This window comes from Pan paniscus, chromosome 14 (assembly GCF_029289425.2).
Source record: "Pan paniscus chromosome 14, NHGRI_mPanPan1-v2.0_pri, whole genome shotgun sequence".
Lineage (NCBI taxonomy): Eukaryota > Metazoa > Chordata > Mammalia > Primates > Hominidae > Pan > Pan paniscus.
The window spans coordinates 25,830,257-25,839,953 of record NC_073263.2 but is presented as its reverse complement, the minus strand read 5'-3'; the positions used below and the strand labels follow the sequence as shown (position 1 = coordinate 25,839,953).

The 9,697-nt window shown below is 42.8% G+C and overlaps 1 pseudogene; it reads right to left on the bottom strand.

The window, feature by feature from the left end:
• Positions 1-4,318: 4,318 nt before the first annotated feature.
• On the bottom strand, positions 4,319-6,583 carry LOC100992312 (52 kDa repressor of the inhibitor of the protein kinase-like; annotated as a pseudogene).
• Between the last annotated feature and the right edge of the window lie 3,114 nt (positions 6,584-9,697).

Here is a 9,697-nt window from a genome sequence, read left to right as displayed (position 1 = left end):
ACATGACAGTTTGTAGTTTAGAAACTTCATTTCTAGTTTACTGCCAGAAAATCTTCTCTTCTTCTACTTTCCTCCTTCTTCCTCACTCCTCCCTTAATAGTTTCTTAATAGTATGTACCCCTGATCCCAGGAAGTAAAACCTATATTTGGACAATTAATAATTTAGATCTAGGCTGGGCGTGGTGGCTCATGCCTGTAATCCCAGAACTTTGGGAGGCCGAGGCAGGCAGATCACTTGAGGTCAGGAGTTTGAGACCAGCCTGGCCAACATGGTGAAACTCTGTCTCTACTAAAAATACAAAAATTAGCCAGATGTGGTGGCACGTGCCTGTAATCCCTGCTACTCGGGGGGCTGAGGCAGGAGAATCACTTGAGCCCGGGAGGTGGAGGTTGCAGTGAGCCGAGATCGTGCCACTGCACTCCAGCCTGGGCGACAGAGCAAGACTCTGTCTCAAAACAAAATAAAACTTAGATCTAGTACATAGTAAATGCCCGTATTTAGGCTAGCCTGGAAACTACCACGCTTGCTTTGTCTCTAGAACAGGCATTCTAAATTACAAACAATGCATTTTGGAATGAATTTACAAAATGTGCTATTTATAAACTGAGAATGTTTACATAATACCATTACTTTAATAACATTATAAACTCATACATCTTCTTAAATTTTATGTTTGAATTTTACAGTCGTCTGATCTACTTATATATATAGTGACTCAAAGGGAGGGGAAGAAAAGTAGATCAAAATATCTTTATTATTCAAATCATCTGTCTCCCTCTCAGAAATTTAGTAATGCAGCAGCTTTTCCATTTATAATTTGTGGGATCCTGTGCAAGATATATAACCTCACTTGGCTTTAGTTTTCATATTTGTTAACTAGGAATATTGCCAAGATTGTAGGATTGTTGTACAGGTTAGAGAGATTGTATTTAAAGGGTTCAGTGCAGGGCCTGGCATATAGTAGACATTCAGCAAATTGTATCTAATAATAATGATAATAATTCTTCCCTGGAAGAGTTTTGGCCAGTCTAGCCTAATGCCTTTGAAATCCATGACTTCTCTTGAAATAAACAATAAGCATTGATAAAAAATGACACAGATGAATGCCAGTTACAAACTGAGCTTTCTGAACTATGCTTCATGCCTCATTTTTTGTTCTTTTTCTTTTTATTCTCACACATGCCAAACTTGTGCCTCCAGCTTTATGTTCTTGCACCTATTCTCCCCATTCCCAGCCAGTTCGGTTGCATCTCTTCTAGATATGTTATGTTTCATATTTAATTTTTTTTTAAGATAGGATCTTGCTCTGTCACCAAGCCTGGAGTGTAGTGCCACAATCTCAGCTCACTGCAACCTCCACCTCCTGGGTTCAAGTGATTCTCCTGCCTCAGCCTCCCAAGTTGCTGGGACGACAGGCACACGCCACCATACCTGGCTAATTTTTGTATTTTTAGTAGAGACAGGGTTTCACCATGTTGGCTAGGGTGGTCTCAAACTCCTGACATCATGTGATCCATTCGCCTTGGCCTTACAAAGTGCTGGGATTACAGGCATGAGCCACCGCGCCTGGCGTTCTTTTTTTTGTTTGTTTTTTTGTTTTTTGAGATGGAGACTTGCTGTGTCACCCAGACTGGAGTGCAGTGGCACAGTCTTGGCTCACTGCAACTTCCACCTCTCGGGTTCAAGCGATTCTCCTCCCTCAGCCTCTCAAGTAGCTGGGACTACAGGCACGTGCCACCATACCTGGCTAATTTTTGTATTTTTAGTAGAGACAGGGTTTCACCATGTTGGCCAGGGTGGTCTCAAACTCCTGACCTCAAGTGATCCTCCCGCCTCGGCCTCCCAAAGTGCTGGGATTACAGGTGCAAGCCAGTGCGCCTGGCCTATCTTTCATATTTTAAAAGATGGTTTAACAAGGCACATGTGCACTACTTGCACAGGAGATATTCCTATTCCCACCTGCCTTCTGCTCGATGCCTACTCCATTAGATAGATGACTATCCCATGATACTTGCTGAGTTCCTTTTGTATACTGTGCCTCACTGGCTGTTATGCAATAGCTGGTATGCTGTCTGGAACATGATGGGTCCTTATAAATGTTTATTCTGTTTTCACTAACATTGACCTTCATACAAAATTGTATATCCCTGTTCTAATGTCTCTTTTAGTAAAATGGATATGCTTTAATCTTAAACTCTTTTGCCAGGGCTGTGTTTTATAAGTCTAAGCAAAATTTGGTAACTTTTTTAAAGAGAAAATTTGTATTTTATTTACACTGAAATAAACAATACAATATTGACTTTCTTCACTGAAAATAATAGCAATATTTTCTGCATTATTTCTAGGCAAACCACCATATACTTATTTTTTGTAGATTTTTCAGGTTTTGCTTATAAACCAAGATGAGGGCTGGGCATGGTGGCTCATGACTATACTCCCAACACTTTGGGAGGCTGAGGCAGAAGGATTGCTTGACCCCAGGAGTTTGAGATCATCCTGGGCAACATAGTGAGACCTCGTCTCTACAAAAAAAAAAAAAAAAAAAAAAATTATCCAGACATGGCAGCATATGCGTGTTATCTCAGCTACTTGGAAGGCTGTGGAGGGAGGGTCACTTGAGCCCACAAGGTCAAGGATGCAGTAAGCCTCGATCACGCCACTGCGCTCCAGCCTGGGTAGTAGACCAAGGCCCTATCACTCAAAAAAAAAAAAAAAAAATCAAGACAAGGCTGTAGATATACTCATTGAAAAAGACAGAAGAAAACAGACACATCAGTTGTCAGTATCCATGGCCTCTGATTCTGTCTTGACCATGAAACAGAAGTGTTGAACATGCACCTGATAAAAAGCTTATGAAGATGTAGCCTCAACAAAGGAATGCAGACAGCTGCAACCAAATGTGGAACAACAATGGTGGGCTCTTCCATTCAAACTTTCACTATAATTTGTTCCTTTAAGTTCATTTGGTAAAAACAAAATTTACACTGAAATTCTTGTTTGGCAAACTCACACGTTTCTCTGTCTGGTAGTTCCCTTTACTGTCCATTATGGATTTTTAGCTATACACTTAAAATTCCTACTAGTCACAGATCAATCATGAGCTTCATTGTAACATTTTATAAAATTTATTCCTTCCTCCCACACCTCTTCAACATTTATTTCTTGGAAGAATTGATAGCTCAATACTCGACAATTGGATCCATGGTGATAATAAATACTATGTCTAAAATGACAATTAAAACAATTCAAGAATGCTACTAGCAGAGCTCATGTATAGTGAAACCTGGCAACTTCGGTGTCACTTTCTGGAAGAACAGATAGGTCCCCAAAACAGGAGAGTTCAAACAGGGCCCTTTCAAATTGGCAGATTATCAATGGCTAAAGTATTCAATGGGAGGCCTATAGACAAAGATACTCAGTGATTAAGTGGCCTACATACACCTTACAGCTTTTCTTTCAAATATCAACTATAAGAGAAGCCCTATTTTTAAAGTCTCTTGGGTATTTTAACTAGTTTCTGAATTATCTGTAGGAAGCTCTGACTTAGTTGTATAGAGTTGATTTATGTGTTTACCATTAAATCCAGATCATGTTTTATATCAAAATTTATGTTATGCAAAGCCAAGTTACTCGATCTTTAGTCAGTCAACGTGTTCATCAAATACACTTTGAAATGCTTTTGTCCATTTTTATAGCACTCATTCTCAACCTTTACCACAGGAAGAATACATGAGACCTTCATCGATGTATACACATCAATGCCTACACATCTGCCTGATGTCAGGCAGATTGAGGGCTTCATAAATGGGGATGGAAGCTTTATACCTTTTGCTCTGTGTTTCCATTTGACTCTGCAACAATGAAGCTCAGCTGAGAGCATGTCGGGATCCAGTAAGTCACTTCTGTACATGGTGTTCCTCTGACATATTGAGTTTGAGTTATCCCATGACTGATGGTACCAGAGATATGCATTTAAGAGCTCTGAGGTGCTGTTCTGAGAATATACCTTTCAGCTCCTGAAGAACGTGTTGCACTGTTGGAGCACTTGGGGTTTCTTTACAGTAACCCTGAGGTTAGTTGAGATTCCAAGTTGCCTTGCTGAGCTCTGTGGAATTTCCCAGGGAGTTTCATTTGAATATCAAGTTTGGTTGCCAAATTTGTGGCTTCCTCAAACCAAAACTCATGATGAACTTCAATATTTTCCATCATTTCATTGAGTGCAGGCAGTACAGCAGTCAAGCTGTTAGCTGCAAAGAAGAAATCAGAGGTTTGCCCCCAGAAATTTTCCCCAGAGGCTCTTGTAAAAGATAGGAGACTTTAAAGAACAATAATGATAACAGTGAAATCAAAATCTGCTACTATACTACAGAGTACAAATGCTTGGCCAGCTATACAGTTATTCCATCTAGTATTTGGGTCACTATTTATACTATCTAAAACAAGTGCTTACAGGGGGTCCACTACAATTCAAAAGCATCATGCCTGCCTGTCCACTGAGAATGGCAAATTTCCTTCAGTCCTTTACCCTTTTCTTCACTGTTCTGAAAAAGAACAGAAATTACATTGCCAAATTCTAAAAGCAGTTGCAGCCAACAATGGAAAAAAGAACAAACTTCCTCAACTTTTCCTATAACAATTGTTATAGGAAAAGTTATAGCATTTGTTCCTCAATTGCTCCCATAACAGGCACTGATTTTGCCAACCACATACTTAAGGCACAGGAAGAGCAGAGTATGTAGATAGCTTGAGGGGTTTTCTTCAAAAGTCTAGAAGCAAACAACTTCCATTTTAGAAGAAAATCCACCAGACATAGCATAAATCTGCCCATAACAATATTCCATATTTAGTGCCCACTTGTAACTTTCAGTGTGAAATTTCGCAGCCAAAATTTCTGCATCTGCCTCATAAGGTGGGAAGCCCACAGATTCCACTCCCAGGTCATGAGATTCATCAACAAACCTCACCAACACTGTAGGTGATCTTCCCCGGCTATGTCAGTGATAATGGAAAAGAAGTGTGAGTCTCTCAAGGCCCTGAGGGTTTCTTCCCAAATGCAGCTTCCACAGATCTCTAGCAGCCTCTAGAATCTCACAGACTCTAGCATCTGATTCGGTTGTATTTCAGAAAAAAAAGTGCTCGTGGCTGTCGTCTCAAAACACTTTCTCAAGACCTCTTCACCTTGGCCAGGCACTGTGGCTCACGCCTGTAATCCCAGCACTTTGGGAGGCTGAGGCGGGCAGATCATGAGGTCAAGAGATCGAGACCATCCTGGCTAACATGGTGAAACCCCGTCTCTACTAAAAATACGAAAACAAAATTAGTCGGGCGTGGTGGCGGGTGCCTGTAGTCCCAGCTACTCGGGAGGCTGAGGCAGGAGAATGGCGTGAACCCGGGAGGCGGAGCTTGCAGTGAGCCGAGATCGGGCCATTGCACTCCAGCCTGGGCAACAGAGCGAGACTCCGTCTCAAATAAACAAACAAACAAAATCCTCTTCACCAGAATTTATCCGTACTCCAGCAGTACTTCGATGTTACCGGGAGTAAAGAGACCTTCTGGCATTTCATCAGTCTCACATCTATCCAGAGGTATATTTTGTTTTTCCAACAAAATCAACATTTCAAATGGAGATTTTAGGTGTTCTTTATTTTCTTTCTCTTTAGGGGTTAGAGGCAAAATGTCCACATCCTTCCCTTGGCTGGCTTCTTCTGCCCTGGGGTTCTGAACTCTGCTGTTGTTGGTTTCTTTATGTTTTCATTCCTGTTCAGAAGTTTCATCAACTTTTTTCCGTTTCAGTGTTCTAATTTCATCTTTCCTCAATTCTTTTATTCATTTTCTGTGTCTACTATGTGGATTGTTCAAATGAGTGGTAAGATCAAATACTGGGCCAGGCACAGTGGCTCACGCCTGTTATCCCAGCACTTTGGGAGGCTGAGGCAGGTGGACCATGAGGTCAGGAGTTCGAGACCAGCCTGACCCTGTCTCTACTAAAAATACAAAAATTAGCTGGGCCTGGTGGCATGCTCCTGTAATCCAAGCTATTCAGGAGGCTGAGGCAGGAGAATCGCTTGAACCCGGGAGGTGGAGGTTGCAGTAAGCCAAGATCATGCCACTGCATTCCAGCCTCAGTGACAGAGCAACACTCTGTCTCAAAAAAAAGATCAAATATTGCTGGGATTGCATTATCTCAAAGATTTTCTATTAGGACTAGCTCTACAGATGGTAGAGGACTCAGAAGTGGTTGGCACCTAATTGAGAATGTGTATTTAATTAATTAGATGTTTTATCTAATAGGTCTGCTCTCCGACATTTCTCCACCTACTTTGCGCATCTGGATGGATCCTGTGGGAACCTGAAGAAGACCAAGTTGGACCATGTGCTCTTCCGCATACAGGTGGGGACACCACAGAAGTTCTGCACTGTGGCCCCACACTGCCTCGGGAGGTAGCATGGCCAGCTCTGCAGGGCTTGTGCACCAAAAGAGAAGCTAAAACTAGTTTGGTAACTTTTTTTTTTTTTAAATAAATAGAGATAGGGTCTCACTATGTTGCCCAGGCTGGTCTTGAACTTCTGGGCTGAAGTAATCCTCTCACCTCAGCCTCCCAAAGTACTGGGATTACAGCTGTGAGCCACTGCTCCTAGTCCTGGTTTGGTAACTTTTTTTTTTTTTTTTTGAGACGGAGTTTTGTTTTTGTCACCCAGGCTGGAGTGCAGTGGCACAATCTCAGCTCACTGCAACCTCTGCCTACCGAGTTCAAGCAATTCTCCTGCCTCAGTTTCCCAAGTAGCTGGGATTACAGGCACCCACAACCATGCCTGGCTATGGCTATTTTTTTGTATTTTTAGTAGAGACAGGGTTTCACCATGTTGGCCAGGCTGGTCTTGAACTCCTAGCCTCAGGTGATGCGCCCACCTCGGCCTCCCAAAGTGCTGGGATTACAGGCATGAGCCACACTGCCCGGCTCCTAGTTTGGTAACTTTTGACCTCCATTTAATGTACACAAGGCAGAGATAATTACTTTTGAAAGCTGAAAGCCAGGAAAGTTGAGGAGTGTCTGGGATCTTACCTGAAGCTATTTGAGACCACGGGAGTGTTCCCTGTGGGTCATACTCCCAGGGATGTTTGTGATCACTAAAGTGAAAAATTAGCTCAGGTCAATTGTATTTATAAATATGACTTAATATTAAATGTCAGCTTATGACATCATGAGGGAAAAATGCACTTATCTCTCTACCTTTTGCAATCACTTATTCATTTATTCCATATTTATTATCTGCCTACTACAAATACTGAGGCAGGCCCTGGAAATATCTAGAGGAGTAGGACAAAAAATCTACCACCATGGACATCATAGTCTTGTCCAGTAGTTCTCAATCTCAACTGCATATTAGAATAATCTGGGAGCTTTTTTTAAAAAAAGTCACTGATGGCCGGGCACAGTGGCTTATGCCTGTAATCCCAGCACTTTGAGAGGCCAAGGTGGGTGGATCACCTGAGGTCAAGAGTTTGAGACCAGCCTGGGCGACATGATGAAACCCCATCTCTACTAAAAATACAAAAATTAACCGGGTATGGTGGCAGGCGCCTGTAATCCCAGCTACTTGGGAGGCTGAGGCAGGAGAATCGCTTGAACCTGGGAGGTGGAGGTTGCAGTGAGCCAAGATCACACCATTGCACCCCAGCCTGGGCAACAAAAGCAAAACCCCATTTCAAAAAATAAATAAAAATGTAAAAATCACTGATGCCCAGGCCCCATACCTGACCAATCAACTCCGCATGTTTTGGGAATCAGGCCCATGCATCAGTAGTTTTAACAGCTCCTTAGAGGATCCTAAGATGTAGCCAACATTGAAAACCACTGGGCTAGTAAATATTAAAAGGTTTAGGGTAGGGCTGCAAATATAATCACCTGGGAAGTTAAAAGTGTATATTTGTGTATGTATGTGTGGGTACATATGTATCCTTTCCTATCCCTCCCCTCATCCTAAGGCATACTGAGATCCTTAGAGAGGGGAGTACTGTATGTATTTTGGAAAATTCCTTTCCTTAAACAAGTAGAAAGTAGAAAGGAAATTATAATACCATCTAATAAATGAAAGACACAGGTTACTGCAGGTTACTGTAAGATCACATAGACAGAAAACCTAGCCGAGGCCGATGAGGTCAGTGAATCTTGTCCAAAAGGAGCTATAAGAGCTATGACTCCTAAAAGAGTTAGCCAGGCAAAGGGAGATTGGGTAGGTTTTTCCAAATAAAAGGCCTAAGCTCAGGCTAGTCTTTGGCAAATTCTTGTTCAGCTCTTTCCCCTTCCCTGTTCTTCCTCCCTCCCTACTGAAAAGTCTCTCCTGAAGAGTACTTCATCATAAATCACTGACTCAGGCCCTGTTTCCAGATAGTCCCAACTAAGATAGTTAGTGCCAGAGGAGTTCCAGGAAGCAGGATGGACTTCTGGAGTTGGATCATCTACTAGACAATGGATCATTAGGACCTTGGTGGAGTATCATCAGTTCCCAGCCTACCTGCACAGGCTGCCTTTCACCTGTGGTGGGCTGGAATATGATGTGGGTGAAAGGGAATGCGGTGGCTGGTGCTATGTCCCTGGCATTGTGGAGATATTGGAAAATAGTAATTGAAGGGACCGTAGAATTGGATGGCTGCTGCTGGTCACCGATTATGTGCTTAAGAGAGGAAATGACAGGCTCAGGTCAGCTAATCATGAATGAAAAGTGCAATGTGAGAGACAGAGGGCCTGCTAGACAGCATTGCAAGAGACTCTCATCACCTGCAGCTGCAGGACAGCCCAACATTTTTCTGTAACAAAGAACTACAGTGAAGGCTTAATGTTCAGTCAAAGCAGATCTCCTTCATTAAAGGCAGAGCCCTGCAAGGGTAGGGTGGGACTCTGAACTGTGCAATAAGGCTATATCTCATTGCTGGGTAGATAGATGCAGCATTTGACCCCCAGAGTCCACCAAACCAATGTGCCTGCAGAAGTGATCCGCTCCCATTGCTAAAAGAGAATGCCCTCCTTTCCTTGCTATGCAGAAGTTTCGAATGAAACGGACCCTTATATGACAATGTTTTCCCTCCTTCCACTTTCACTTTTGGACACCAGACCAAAACTGGGGTCACGCTTCATCATGACTCAATTGGGGTAATGCTTGCTGTGCTGAGTGGAAAGGGGCTACAAGCCAAAGTGTTACTGGACATGGATAATGTATACCAGCAAAAGAGGGAGAATGCCTGGGAGGGGACTACGAGGTGCTGGACCAAGGGGCATAGGATATCAAGCAGGGGAAGGGAGAATTTGTATGGGGTATGGGGCCCACAAGACAGGATTTCATTCCCTGGAAAGTTACCATCACAGAGAACATGAGGGTAAATAATAATGATAATAATAATAATAATAATAATTCCCTGGAAATTGCCTCAGGGATTGTTCTGTTATGCTGCTGGATGACTCTTGGAAGCTTGGGGGAAAAGCGGCCTACGTTAAATGAAGTGGAGAGGCCAGAACTGCCACGGCAGGCTGTGGAGGAAGAGGTCAAAAGGCTCAGGGAAGTGGGCATGCTGAAACAGATCTACCGTCTAACACCAGGAAGTCTACCAGTGATTACTTTCCTCGGGAGGTTCCAAGGAAACTAATGGAGGAAGAAACTCAGTGGTGAAAGGGATACTGGCATCATTGCGAAGCTGCC